The sequence below is a fragment of the Temnothorax curvispinosus genome, unplaced genomic scaffold, assembly GCF_003070985.1.
Source record: "Temnothorax curvispinosus isolate PA1 unplaced genomic scaffold, ASM307098v1 QBEX01014985.1, whole genome shotgun sequence".
Taxonomy (NCBI): Eukaryota; Metazoa; Arthropoda; class Insecta; order Hymenoptera; family Formicidae; genus Temnothorax; species Temnothorax curvispinosus.
In genome coordinates, this window is record NW_020224765.1 from 1 (window position 1) to 14,302 (window position 14,302).

The 14,302-nt window shown below is 41.0% G+C and overlaps 1 pseudogene; it reads left to right on the forward strand.

Annotated features, from left to right (window-relative positions):
* The first annotated feature begins 12,981 nt into the window (after window positions 1-12,981).
* LOC112465183 lies at window positions 12,982-14,284 on the forward strand (annotated as a pseudogene).
* The last annotated feature ends 18 nt before the right edge of the window (window positions 14,285-14,302 follow it).

The following is a 14,302-nucleotide window of genomic DNA, read 5'->3' on the forward strand; positions in this document are numbered from 1 at the left end:
ATCGGACAACACTATTAATATGCAAAATGACACGGAGAGTCTCAATGATGCTCTCTATGAACATATTATAAAGGAAACGTAATATTCCCTTTTCATCTACTTCCCTCTCTTTACTTCAGAAAAATTCGAAGCCAATGTTTATTGTTCTGTCTTTTCTTGTCAGTCGCAATTTCACCATCGCACGACAGGGACTCGTCCCTCTGATATAATACGGACAACGGAAATGTAGTTAAACTGTCTTTTATTTCTTGTAATTAACACTCCAATAATGTAAGTTATTTTTATTTATGTAATGTTTCTGGACTTATTCTGCTTGTCACGTTCTACAAAATCTGATGTTTAGTTTTTAGATTTGGCGTATTTTGGCAACTATGTCTAACTAAATAATATTTGTGAGTTATACACGTCTGAAAAGGACCGAATTTTGCGGTCGAAACGTAGCGTCTTTTGAATAATAAAATTGCCAGTTTGGTCGAACACAACTCCTGTGCTGATTGTTAATTATTTACTGGCGACTCAAGTTCTCGGTTTTGTTTTTAAGTTAATACTTTTTATATACACAAAAAATTGTAATTTAATTCATTAATGGTTTTAACTTCTAAATTGTAAAATTATTAAGCGATATGATAGTGTATCGCATCTGATCGCATCTAGTGTAGAAAGAAGCACGCGACAGTCAGGCCGCTAATATACGTATTTCGTCTGCGAGGCTGACGACGGTTTAAGAGAGAAAGAGAAAGAGCATAGCATGTTTGCTCTCTCTAACTGGCCGAGGCTGGCCGAGCGCTGAGCGCACATGTACACGGGGCGCTTGGCTTGTGTGCGTCAGCGTCACGTGACGCGATCCTATCCCCTCCACAGCCTATCCCCTCTACAGACTATGTAGCAGAAACTTAAACCTGGGATCTCTGCTGACTGGATGCCTGCGGGCGCTCCATGAAGGGTCAGCACCCCCAGAGGGGGGTGGCGGATCAGGGCTTAGTACCCTCTGGTCCGCCTAATTAGTCTTGTCCTTTTGGACAGGGGGCTGTTGTCCCTAGGAGGGAGCCCGTAAAGGGCTAGCGTGGGGGTTACGGAAGGATCAGTGCGTTTCCCGGGTCCTCCCCCGTTAAGTACAGCGCTTAGGCGTGATATAGGAGGAGTGGAGCTTGGAGGAGTGAGAGTATGGTCATTAGCATACACGGATGATATGGTTTTGGTAGCGAAAAATAGAGAGGCTTTACTAGACATGATGAGCATGTTAAAAAGATTCTTAAAAGATAGGAAGCTAGAATTAAATACAGAAAAAACTAAAGTGCTAGTATTTAATAGTAAAGGTAAAAAAGGCAGAATGACATGGAAATGAGACGAAAAAATAATAGAGAAAGTAGATAAGTTTAAATACCTGGGTTTCACGTTTAATAAGAAAGGTAATTATGTCGATCATATAAAAGAGCTGAAAAGAAAAAGAAGGATCGCTGCAAATAGGGTCTGGGGCTTAGGAGAAAGATTATGTAAAGATGATTTTAGTAGGAGATGGACGCTTTTTAAATACCTAGTGAAAAGTGTGATGGAATACGGAGCAGAGATATGGGGGTGGAGTGAAAAAAAGGAGTTGGAAAAAGTCATGTTAGATTATGTAAGATGGATATTTAGACTAGATTTTTGCACACCGAGGTATGTAATACTAAGAAAACTAGAATTAGAGAAACTTAAAATCTGTTGGGGTATAAGAGCCATGAGGTTCGAGAAAAGAAGCAGAGGGAAAAAAGATGAAAGTTTAGTAAAGGCATGTTGGGATGAAAAGGACACAAGGGATAAAAAAAAAAAGGATTTATATAATTTGGAACGGGAAAGGTTTTATAATAGCAATGGTTGGAGCTCTGAAGCAATAAAAGAATTAAATAATGAAGGTAAAAATACTGAAGGCTTAGTAAGAATAAGGGAACAGGATATTCAAGGGCAAATAATAAACAGTAAAATAGTAGAGACAAGGTATAATACAAGGTACAAAGATATAGAGGTGACAAACAAAACGCCGAGTTATTTATTAAAAGCGAACTTGGATAAAGTGAAAACAGGAGACGAGATTAGAGCGATGGTAAAATTAAGGTGCGGTAATTTTGAGGACGCAAATAAATACTGGCTTGACGAAGAAGATACGAAGTGTAGATTCTGTAAGTCAGGTAGGGACAATTTAGAGCATTATATAAGCGAGTGCAAGATCACAAGTATGTGGTTTGAGAATTTAGGTAGGAATAACGGAGAACGATTAGAGAATATATGCGATGACAAATTTAGAATGGAAAAAGGAAAGGTGCTAAATAGATTATGGAAAAGGAGAGAGGAATGCTACAAAAAAGATAACGATTGTAAATAATGTAAATCATAATGTATTGCGGCTTGTTTGTAAAGAAGAATGTTGTTTGATGCGTGGATGGATGTGTGAGTTAAGTGGAATTGTAAACCAAGTCCTTTCTTGGCGTATAGCTGAAATAAAGACATATATATAAGTACAGCGCTTAGGAGGGACTAAGTGGGGGTTTTAGCCGGTAGGGTAGACCGGGGACAAAAGTAACAGGGTACAGTTGTAACATCGTGAATATTTCTTAAACTATAAAAGGTACGTGTGTGGGACCGCGAGATGAGATCCGCTAGATGAAGCGACATTTGTTCTTTAGTTCATTGCCGCCCCTCATGGAACGTGCACGTGTGCAGGAGAAGAAGTTACTTTTTTCCTTCCTGAAGTAAATTTTCTTACGTGCATAAAATCTGAAATATTTTTCTTTCTTTATGCCAAAGGTATAAGGTTTTATCGTTATATGTTTTATAGTGATTATCTATGTTGATGATTTGCATAATACGATTGACTTTCATCCAGATATTTATGTAAAAAATTTACTTCAAATCATAAAATATCATTAGGGGACAATTGTAACATCAATGTCTGGGGACAGTTGTAGCGTTACAACTGTCCCCGTTGCTCGGGGACAACTTCAACTTAACCTAACCATTTAAATATATATGATTATAAATAGTCTTTCAGTTGAGAAAACAGTATTATTTGTTTATGTTTGCTATAATGTAAAAATACTGATATTGTCATGTAACAAATTATTTTCTCATTAAAGTTGCATTTTTTATAGAAAATTCGTAAGATTGATTAATTAAACCTACTAAATAATCATTATTTTGTTTATAGATGATGTGGTACAATTAGGGGTTCCCCTCTGCTGTTACAATTGTCCCGGGGGTTGGGACGGTTCTAACAGTATTTTTTAAATAATAATAAATTTTTTCCTAGTTACATTACTGAATTCAACACAAGAAAATTTTGTAGTCAAATAAATTCTACATCTAAAAAGGTACAGGTCTTTTTTATGTAGATATTATATTTTAACTGTTATAAAATTTTAAACTCAAAATGTTACTTTTGTCCCCGGTCTACCCTAGGCTATGGGTGACGTCGTGTCGGGCAAACCCGAGGCGATATGCGCCCGTACAATCCGGCACAACTCCGCCTTGGGCTCGAAAGGTGAGGAGTATTTTGAAGATTTCCCCCACTAAAAAAAAGGTTATGATTAATTATAACCTAATTTAATTAATTTAATTATTTATAACCTATAAATTATTATAATTTTTTTTACCCTAATTTAATTAATATCATTTTTTATAACTTAATTTAATTAATATAATTATTTATAACCTAATTTAATTAATATATTTAATAATTTAATAAAATAATTTACGTGACTTAAAATTTACGTGACTAAACTATAGAGTTGAACGCAGGAAGAGATGGCGTCGAAGACCTTTTTTTCTAGGTTCCAAAAAAATCAACAAAAAAATCATATTCTACGTGACTTAAACTATAGATTTGTAGCTGAACGCAGGAAGAGGTTCTTTCAAAATGGGGGGGGATGAGCGGTTATGTCGGCCCCCCCCCCCCAAAACCCCCCCCCCCCCCCAGCGATCCGCCAGCCTTCTGTAACTGTAAAAAGTAAAATAAATTAATGGTTTATTAAAAATAGTAATAATAAATTTGAAAAAAATAATACTTACGTTGATATTTCATGAGGCTTCACATTTCCATACAACATATATCGTATTTTGTACAAATAGGACATATATTGCATGAAAATATCGTATACAGCGGCTCTCTGCAATTTCCACAGAAACGGTTTCTTATTGCAATGTGCGGTTTGCTTAATTATATGCATTCGAACAGCATAAATGTGTTCAAATTCAGTGTCTGCTGAAGCGATCATATATGCAGTACACAGTTTATCTGAACTGTCTCTGTAATAAAGATAAATGGCGCAACACTTATTAGTGCGTCCACTCAGCGCCAAAACTTCGGGACGATACACAGTTCTAAAAGCGATTTCTTTACAGTCATTGTCGCTATCTGCATTTTCGTAATTGCTGTTGTCCGATAACGCGTGTTCTTCTTCTTCTCCTTCTTGTTCTTCTCCACCCAATGGTACGTGTTCTTCATCAGCTATTTTGATGTAATATACAAAATATAAAGACACGGCAGTGTTTTACGTCAAGTATGCGCGCAGCACAAGATTCTTTTACGCACAAATGCACGAGTGCAAGTACCTGAAATTTTGAGATTTGCTTCATCTGATGTGTAAATATACTATGATTGGTGGGGTTATCTCTCAACATGGTAGTGGAAAACAAGGACGAACAAATTCTGTTTTTTACGTGGAGGCACATCCGGCTGATAATTATTCACGAAAGAGCCATACAAATGTTATAGAATTGAGCACCAATGACAGACTGCTATAATTTATGACCTACAATTGTCACGTCCTTTGAAGAGCTCGAGATAAGCAAATAGCTTACAATTGAGACCCAAAGGGTCTAAGGGATGTCACGTCTCTGTGACGTAGAAGTAGAAGAAGAAGAAATGATAGAGAAAAGAAAAAAAGAGATAGAAGAAAAGTGTTCGAATAGTGGAGTCGCAATAGGGATCAGGGCGGTGGCGGTGAGTTATCGAGACAAGATTTGGTAACAAAACAATATATTCCATGTTTTTATATGTACATTTCTGTTTGATTTAGCTCAGGCGGCACCTTGAAGGCGCCTAATAAAAAAGTACTGAGGGTACTTAGTTAGAACATGAATTTGTGGACGGCTTTATTTGCAAGGGGCTTGGTGGCGATCTGGTTGTTATTTAAATCGAGCTTTGAGCCCGGGGTGACGGGAGGCTGGTCCGTCGGCTGGTCCGGTGGGTCCACTGTCGAACCCGGGGTCAAGAAAGCCCGCTTGCTGGTCTGAGAGGACGTAACCCGAGTTTCCCTCACTCGGATCAAATAGAGGGCCGGTGGTCGCGAAATGCGGCAATCTCGCTTCGGAAGGATCAATTCGGCGAGCCTGGTAAACCGCACTTCCGGGAGCTCTATCGGTATAAGCTTCCACGGGAGTAGTGTCTGGCCCGTGGAGGGCTTCGACCTCTTCTTGTTACGCTCCTGCGTTACTGGCTGGCCACCTTTTGGTCTCTTGCGGGGCTCGGGCCCTTTCTCACGCCGCTCCTGCGGCGTTGGCTGGTTGAGTGGGGGCTTCCTCCTACGCTGGCTCCTTGGCCTCGTCCTGCACCTCTTTCTCTTAGTCGGAGCGGAGCCACTCGGCGCCTCCACTTCTACAGTGTCGGGCCCGGAGGGGGCTTCCGGCTTGGAGGATGCAGCGGTCTCCACGTTGGTTTACGGAGTTGCAATAAAGCGGAGGAGAAATTGCTCGACGCTTGATTGCGATTAAGCGGAGGATAGGGTATCTCACTCAACGCTTTGGTACAAAATGTGTTTCGACTCACTCAACGCTTCTTCGACACGAATTCGTGGAGTATAGTGGAAGGGATCAAATGATGGTTCTTGCGCGGCTCGCCTTAAGGATGTATGGGTCGTACAGTCCTTGCTAAAAGTTAAACTTTCAATAAAAGAAGACTTTGCATGTATGTCAAACAACTCAAAATTTTTTATATGTTAGAAGGGATTACCGTTAACAGTTTGAGTATGATTTTTTTGTTATTTAAATAATTAGTATTGTTTAAACAATTAAAAAAATTTTTTTGTGGCAAAAAATTTTGAAACTTAAAATACAATATCAGTGATGTATGTTTTACACATAAAAAAAGTTTAAGAAATATCTTAATGGTTTATTTATATTTTATTTATATTTACAGCAAAAATGTCAATTCTCTATAAGGAATAATGTTAATTTTATCAACTTTAAACTTAAATAACTTTTAAATAACTTCAAAATTTTACAGAGTATTTTAATTTAATTTAGAAACAATTTACAGCACTTTCTGAATATATTTGAAATACCTCCAATACATCCTTAATTACAATTTTAAACCAGTAAGAGAATTGTGTTGAAATTTTACACAGATACTTAGACGTAATAATAGAACAATCTATGAAATTTTTAGATTTTTGGTAATGCTTTGATATGTCACCCATACATCCTTAAGAAGCCGCACGATCGTATTTTAAATGCGAGTAAGTGCGAGTGCGCCGGCGACGCGCCGCGGCAGGTCGCGGTATCTGATAAGCGTAGGATGGCCGGGCGCGCATTCGTCAGGCGCGCGCGGCGAATGTTTGACTTTCCGAACAAAAAGTATAAAACAATGGAAAAGAATGTTAAAATCATAGTATTTTCAAGCAAGCAAGCGAGCAAGCTGTCTTTGGAAGGAATCTTTGTGTTCGAGAAGTCGAACATGTGCTGCGCGCGCCTGACAAATGCGCGCCCGGTCAACACGCGCTTATCAGATTGCGCGGCTCGCCGCGGCGCGTCGCCGGCTCACGTACAATTACTCGCGTTTAAAGTACGTTCGAGTAGCAATATTAAGGCAAGCCGCGCACAGACCAGCATCGAATCCTACCGCTATACTCGGCGATCTAGCCTTGAGGAAGCGTTGAGAGACGCGAATTTATATCTTTTGTCGCGTCGAGTGAGATTTTATCTCCTCCGCGCAGAAATTATCGAGCGTCGAGAGACTTCTCCTCCGCTCATTGCACTCCTGTGGAGCCATCGTGGAGACCGTGGCCCCCTCCAAGTCGGACGCCCCTTCCGGGCCAGGCACAGTGGAAGCGGAGGCGCGGAGTGGCCCCACTCCGACCACGACCAGAAGGAAGAGGTGCCGAACCAGGACGCGGAGCCAGAGACGACGGAAGCGCCTCTCCTACCCACCGGTACCGCAGAAGCGGCACACGAAGGAGGCGGAGCCCGCTAAACCGGCGTCGCAGGAGCGGCACCAAGAGCCCACGGCCCGTGTGCAATCTCGTCTGGCCAACCAGCCGATGCCGCAGGAGCGGCAGGCAACGAGACGGGAGTTAGACCAGGGACAGGCGATACGTCCGTGGAAGCTCGTTCCCTTGGAGCTCCCGGAGGTGCGCCGCACCAGGCCTGCCGGAGTGACGCTCCCGAAACGGGATTGCCGCATCTCTCGACCACCGGCCCTCCACTTGATCCGCGTTAAGGAGACGCGAACCACAGCGTGCCAGACGGTGCTCAGGCGAGCATTCCTGGCTCCTTCATCGCCAGCAGACCCACCGGATCAACCGACGGACAAGCCACCGCGCACCCCGGGCTCTAAAATCGACCTCAATAATAATTCGGTCCCCTCTGAGCCCCTTGCAAAGAAGGCCATCCGCCAGATTAACTTTTAAACTGTGCATTAGCACCTATATTTTTTGATTAGGCGCCTACAAGGCGCCGCCTAAGACAACGCAAACACAATGTACATAATTTAGACAGAATATATTGTTTTTGTTACCAAATCTTGTCTCGCTGACTCACCGCCACCGTCCTGATCCCTATTGCGACTCCACGATATCGAACACTTTGAGAATATGAAGCACGAGTTGTTGGAGCAAGCCGCTCAACTGAATTCGGTAGAAGAATTTGCCGCGTGGGACCAACGATGTGTTGAGTTTATTGAATCGTTGCAAGAAAAAAGCCGAGTTACACGGCCGCGATTATCAACCGGCTGCCAACAGTCATTGGTGGCGCAAATCGCGCAAATTGAAAGTGTGAAGACTCAATTACAGAGACGTTTCATACATATCGGTGGTGAGTACGCGGCGGGCAGTAGTGACGATAACACGGCGGACAGTAGTGATGATAACGCGCAAAGACTCGTTTGGCGCGAGATAGATATGGCTTTCGAAAGTCGTATATTGACTGGTGCAGTAATCAATATTGATCACATCAAACCGCGACAGTTTTTAGAAGACGCCGGCAGCGTAGTGCTCGAGCGAGTGCAGGACATTATAAAAACACATGACAGTGTAAAAATAAACACAATATTCAACGGTGAGTTTGTGGCGGGCGATAAACGTGCAAATAAAAGTATCAATACGAAAAACTATGAACTCTTTCGTACGTTCGATTTGCAAGGGTGGTATGAGTTGCGCGTTATCGAGCTCACTTTAGCATTGCTGGAGAAATTTCAGGAACGCGACAACAGGTGGGCGTTGTCGCAAATACTCAATTTGATGGTGAACACAAACAAGTACAATTCATTGCACGCGGGGTGTTACATCGATTTACCGCGAGAAATTAAATTAAAGAAAGCGGTGATCAACATGCAATCTACGGATAATGCATGCTTCGCGTAGTCGGTGGTTGCCGCGCTGTATCCAGTTGAGAAAAATACATGTAGAATATCTTCGTACCCTCCTTATGAAACAAAATTAAATTTACAAGGCATCGAATTCCCAATGTCGTTGAGTCAAATAATAGTTATTTATATTTGTGTAACAAGGGCGGGAAGTTGAAAATTGGACACGGGTGCGAAGTGGACGCACAAGCCGAAGGCGAGTCTGGTCTGGGAGACTCTAGTCTGGGAGACTCTAGTCTGGCACTGCATTTACCTCACTTGTTACACAAATAACTATTATATCACACGTGCGTGGAAAGTGGCCCATAACGCCCGTGTTTTCTGTGCGACAAATAGCCAATTCCACATACCACTCGAAACAGTGCGGTAATATCTCATTCCCGCACAGTCTGTTGGGCCACTTTCCACGCACTTGTAACATAAAAAAATTGAAGATTTCAACGGCATTTCAATCAACGTATATGCCATCCAGAAAAAAAATAAGAATCAATATATAATTTTTCCAATACGGCTTACCGACCAGAAAAGAGAAAAGCATGTCAATTTGTTGTACTTGGAAGATCCGCGAGATGCTAACGTAAGACATTTTGCCTGGATAAAAAATTTATCACACTTCTTGAGCTCGCAATTGAGCATGCACCATGGCAGAAAATACTTCTGCGATCTCGGTGTGAGTATATTTTTATTATGTATTTTATTATATTATATATTTTATTATATTATATATATATATATATATATGTATATATTATATTATATATATATTTTATTATATATTATATATATTTTTATTATATATTTTCATATTTTTTTCATGAAAAATAATAATTTATTTTTTTTCGCAGATGTCCACACTATTTTATTTTGAGCAAAAAATTGAAAGTCCACACCGTCAATTGCCAGAGATGAACAACTGTGCCATCCGACTGCCATGTGATAACGTCAAGTGGCTGCAATTCAATAACTACGACAGGAAAGAACGAGTCGCATTCATCATATACGCCGACTTAGAGTGCATCCTGAAAAAGACGGAAGCGGATCCAGAAACGTCCAGCATACACCAACACCATGAGGTATTTAGCGTCGGGTATTACGTACGGTGCTCATACGACGACTCGTTATCCGCGTATCAATTTTGTCGCGATAAAGATTGCATCACGTGGTTCGCCGAGGAGCTAAGACGTCCAGCTCACGACGTAAAGCCTATCTTGTCCACTAATGTACCCATGGCGGATTTCACGCGAGACGTGTGGAAAAAATTTAACAACGCAACGCACTGTCACGTGTGTGAGAAACCGTTCGCGCCAGATAACACGCGGGTACGCGATTACTGTCATTTAATCGGTAGGTACCGAGGTCCCGCACACTCAGACTGTAACCTGAATTATAAAAATTTATATCACATTTCCATAGTTTTTCATATTTTATTCATAGGTTATGATTCACATTTTATTATTAAAGAAATAGCCACAGCTTTTGAAGGACGTGTAGACTTACTCTCAATCACAAAAGAAAAATACATTTTGTTTATAAAAAACGTTGAAAGCACTGAAGACAAAGATAAGAAAACTTGTGTTGAATTGCGATTTATCGATTCATACATTTCTTACCGCTAGTTTCGACAAATCGGCATCTTATCTCAGCAAGGATGAACTGCGAATATTACAACGCGAATTTTGTGAATTATCCACAAAAAAATTTGATTTGCTGACATGAAAAAGTGTATTTCCGTACGAGTACATTGACTGCGTTGAAAAGTTGGAAGACTCGTGTTTACCACCGCGCGATTCGTTTTACAGTTCATTGACAGGTGACACCGTATCCGAGAGCGATTACGCGCATGCCATGAACGTCTGGGAACGGTTCTCCATTCAAACCTTGGGTGATTTATATCTCAAAACCGATGTCTTGTTATTGGCCGACATATTTGAAAATTTTCGCGATAGCTGCGTCGCGAGTTATGGACTCAATCCAGCACATTATTACACTCTACCGGGTTTCACGTGGGACGCTATGTTGAAGCATACGCGTATCAATTTCGAACTGCTCACGGACATTGATATGGTAATGTTTATCGAACGCGGTATTCGCGGCGGCCTCAGTCAATGTTCCGGTAGATACGCGCAAGCCAATAACAAGTACATGCAATCTCACGATCCGTCGAAACCATCGTCATACCTGATGTATTTCGATGTAAACAACTTGTACGGCTGGACGATGTGTCAACCATTGCCCTATGCAGATTTTCGATGGGTCGACAACATCTCGAACTTCGACGTGAACGCGATCGCTTCGGATTTACCCACGGGTTATATTTTCGAAGTCGATCTCGAGTATCCACAGTGTCTGCACGATGCGCACAGTGACCTACTGTTCTGTCCGACAAGCGATAAGCCGCCCGGCAGACGAGAGAACAAACTTCTCGCGACTTTATACAATAAGGACCGTTACTTTATCCATTACCATAACTTGCAACAGTGTAAGCGTCACGGTCTTTGCGTTACAAAGATACACCGCGTATTGGAATTTTCGCAATCTCCGTGGCTCAACGATTATATAGAATTTAATACAAAATTTAGAACGCGAGCAAAAAACGATTTCGAAAAGAATTTGTATAAATTAATGAACAACACTGTATTCGGTAAAACTGTAGAGAATGTGCGCAATCACGTCGATGTAAGATTATTAACAAAGTGGGACAGACGATACGGTGCGGAGGCAATGATCGCGAAACCAAACTTTCACAGCAGGAGCGTCTTTTCGGAGAATCTAGTAGCAATAGAAATGCGAAAACTCGAGGTGAAGTTCAATAAACCAATCTACGTGGGCATCCTCCACATATCCAAGACATGTTTGTATAAATTTCATCACGAGTACATGTTACCGTTGTATCGCGACAAGTGTAAAGTTATGTACACCGATACGGACAGTCTGATATATTACGTAGAGTGCGACGACGTATACGAGACGATGAAACGCGACATCGACAAATTCGACACGAGCGATTACGCGATCGACAACGCGTACGGTATAACGCTCGCCAATAAAAAAGTGCCGGGCTTGATAAAGGACGAGAATAACGGCGCGATCATGACGGAATTCGTTGGACTCAGAGCGATGATGTACGCGTTGAGGGTGGATGGTAAAAAAGACACTAAAAAAGCAAAAGGCGTCAAGAATAATGTCGTAGCGCGTACTATAACGTTCGACGATTACACGCGTCTGAACAATGAGATCAAGAGACACGGTAGTGTCTCGCGCCAAGTACGCGCGAAGCGAGACGCACCGTGACTCTTTTACGCGAACGCATGAGTTGCGAGTATCCGAGATTTTGAGATCTCAATAACGAGTGAACGGATCAATTTCTAAGTAGGTTCGATCGATAGCTTGGGGTTTGATTTATAAATAACAGTCTTTTTTTTCCGTTACGTGCCCTACGAGCGAAGATATTGCGATGCAAAGTCCAAATGTGGAAAATTTTTTTTTAAGAAACGTCCACGTCGGACAAAAATGGCGGCTGGAGTGTCACTTTCCCATTTTTGACACGAGAGTGCATTCGTGCACTGTCGCAGTGCGTGACAGTGACAGTTTTTTACAACCTAGAAAAGGATAAGTGTAAAGTGTGTGATAGTCGTGACCGTTGCCGCGTCGTGACAGATAGTGAAATATATATAAGTATTGACCGTAGAGAGCTGATGCCGATAGATCTTTAAGAAGGAAGGTGTATCTACAAAATCGTACAAACACGTACGTATATGCAGTCTTGTAAAAGTTGTCAAACTGTATTGTTGTCAAACTGTTTACGCGAGCGTTACTTCTGTAGTAACTTACGATAATTCACTCGTTTACGCGAAGTAAATTATCGTAAGTTACTACAAAATCCCGTTTACGCGAAGGAAAATTCTGTTTACGCGAAGGAATTATCGTTAAGTTTACTACAGAAGTAACGCTCGCGTGTAAACGTAGTAAGTGAAATATATAAAGTATTAACCACAGAGAGATGTCGAGGAGATCTTTAAAAGAAGGAAGGTATATTCAAAATGGCACACGTACGTATATGCTGTCTTGTAAAAGTTGTGTGTGTGTGTGTGTGTGTGTGTGTGTGTGTGCGTGTGTGTGCGTGCGTGTGCGTGCGTGTGCGTGTGTGTGCGCGCGTGTGCGTGCGTGTGCGCGCGTGTGCGTGCGTGTGCGTGCGTGTGCGTGTGTGTGTGTGTGTGTGTGTGTGTGTGTGTGTGTGTGTGATTTCTGCCTAGTGCTCTGAATGTCATCTAGTCATACATATCAAGAACTTTCGATGGGCTTCTTCAGAAGATAGGATATGAAGAAAATCATAATGCATGATGACGATACCACAAAGATGCTAAGGCTAGATGCCACGAAATGTGCATGTATCGTCGATCACGCGGAATGCAAGAGAAAATCCGCCGTTAAATTGAGCGAACATTCACGAATCCTGATACCCACAAGTAATTTCTTACAATCTTTTTATGACCCTGATTATCTCATAATTTGTATTTTTGTACGTGTATTTTATGCTTTGATAGAAGGAACGTGAAAAAGAGCAGGAAAAGGAAAGAGCACTAGCGGCGAAGCAGACAGAAAAGAACAAACAGAAGAGACAGATTCAAGCTTTGTCTTTTAATCTGGACGAAGACGAAGATGAAGCTGAGATGTGTTCTGACGAAGACAATGCCGAAAAATCCCCGCAGTCAGAAAATGTGCAATCTGATGGCCCTGCGATTAAGAAGATTTAGAAAAATCCAGATGTAGATACATGTTTTTTGCCAGTAAAGAAAGGAACGAGGAGGAAAATAAACTTAGGGAAGAATTGAGACAAGAATGGGCTAGAAAGCAGAACGCGTTGAAGGAAGAAGAAATTGAGATCACATTCAGTTATTGGGATGGATCTGACCATCGTCGGAGTGTTATAATGAAGAAAGGTGAATGTCTCAGTGGTTTAGAGAACGTTTAAGTTATTAAAATACTCCAGTGTCACTTTTGGAGTAACATTGGCATGATATATAATGTTCTGCTGCATAAATTAAATTTTCACATACAGGTAATTCTATCTATTAGGTTCTTCAGAGATGTTTAGAAGTTCTGAGGCCCGAATTCAGCGAGCTTAAAACAGTAATGGCAGATCAGTTAATGTATGTCAAGGAGAATCTTATATTACCGCACCATTATACGTTTTACTGCAACTGTAACTGATTTTATTGTAACTAAGGTAAATATACCAAATGATAAAACTTATGAAGCAATATCACAATGTTGGCATGTTATTTTAATGTATGTAATATTGCGATTAGGCACGAGGAAAGAGCGGGCCTCTGTTCACATTTGACGTTCACGATGATATTCGTATTATGCACGATGCTTCTGTCAAAACCGAGGAATCACATGTCGGAAAAGTTTTACTTAGGTATTTATTATTAAAAGAATATTTTGCATAATTCTTTTTTATGTTATTTTTTTATTTTTCTCATTAGATCATGGTACGAGAGGAACAAACACATTTTTCCAGCGAGTAGATGGGAACCTTTTGATCCAACGAAAAGTTACAAGTATACAGTGTCGGATAAAAATAGGAAGAAAGCTAAAATCTGATCTTAGATTCAACGAATTGTCCAATTTTGTTTAAAGAATTCAGATTCAAGGACTGTAAATATTATAACCAGATAAATAACTTTG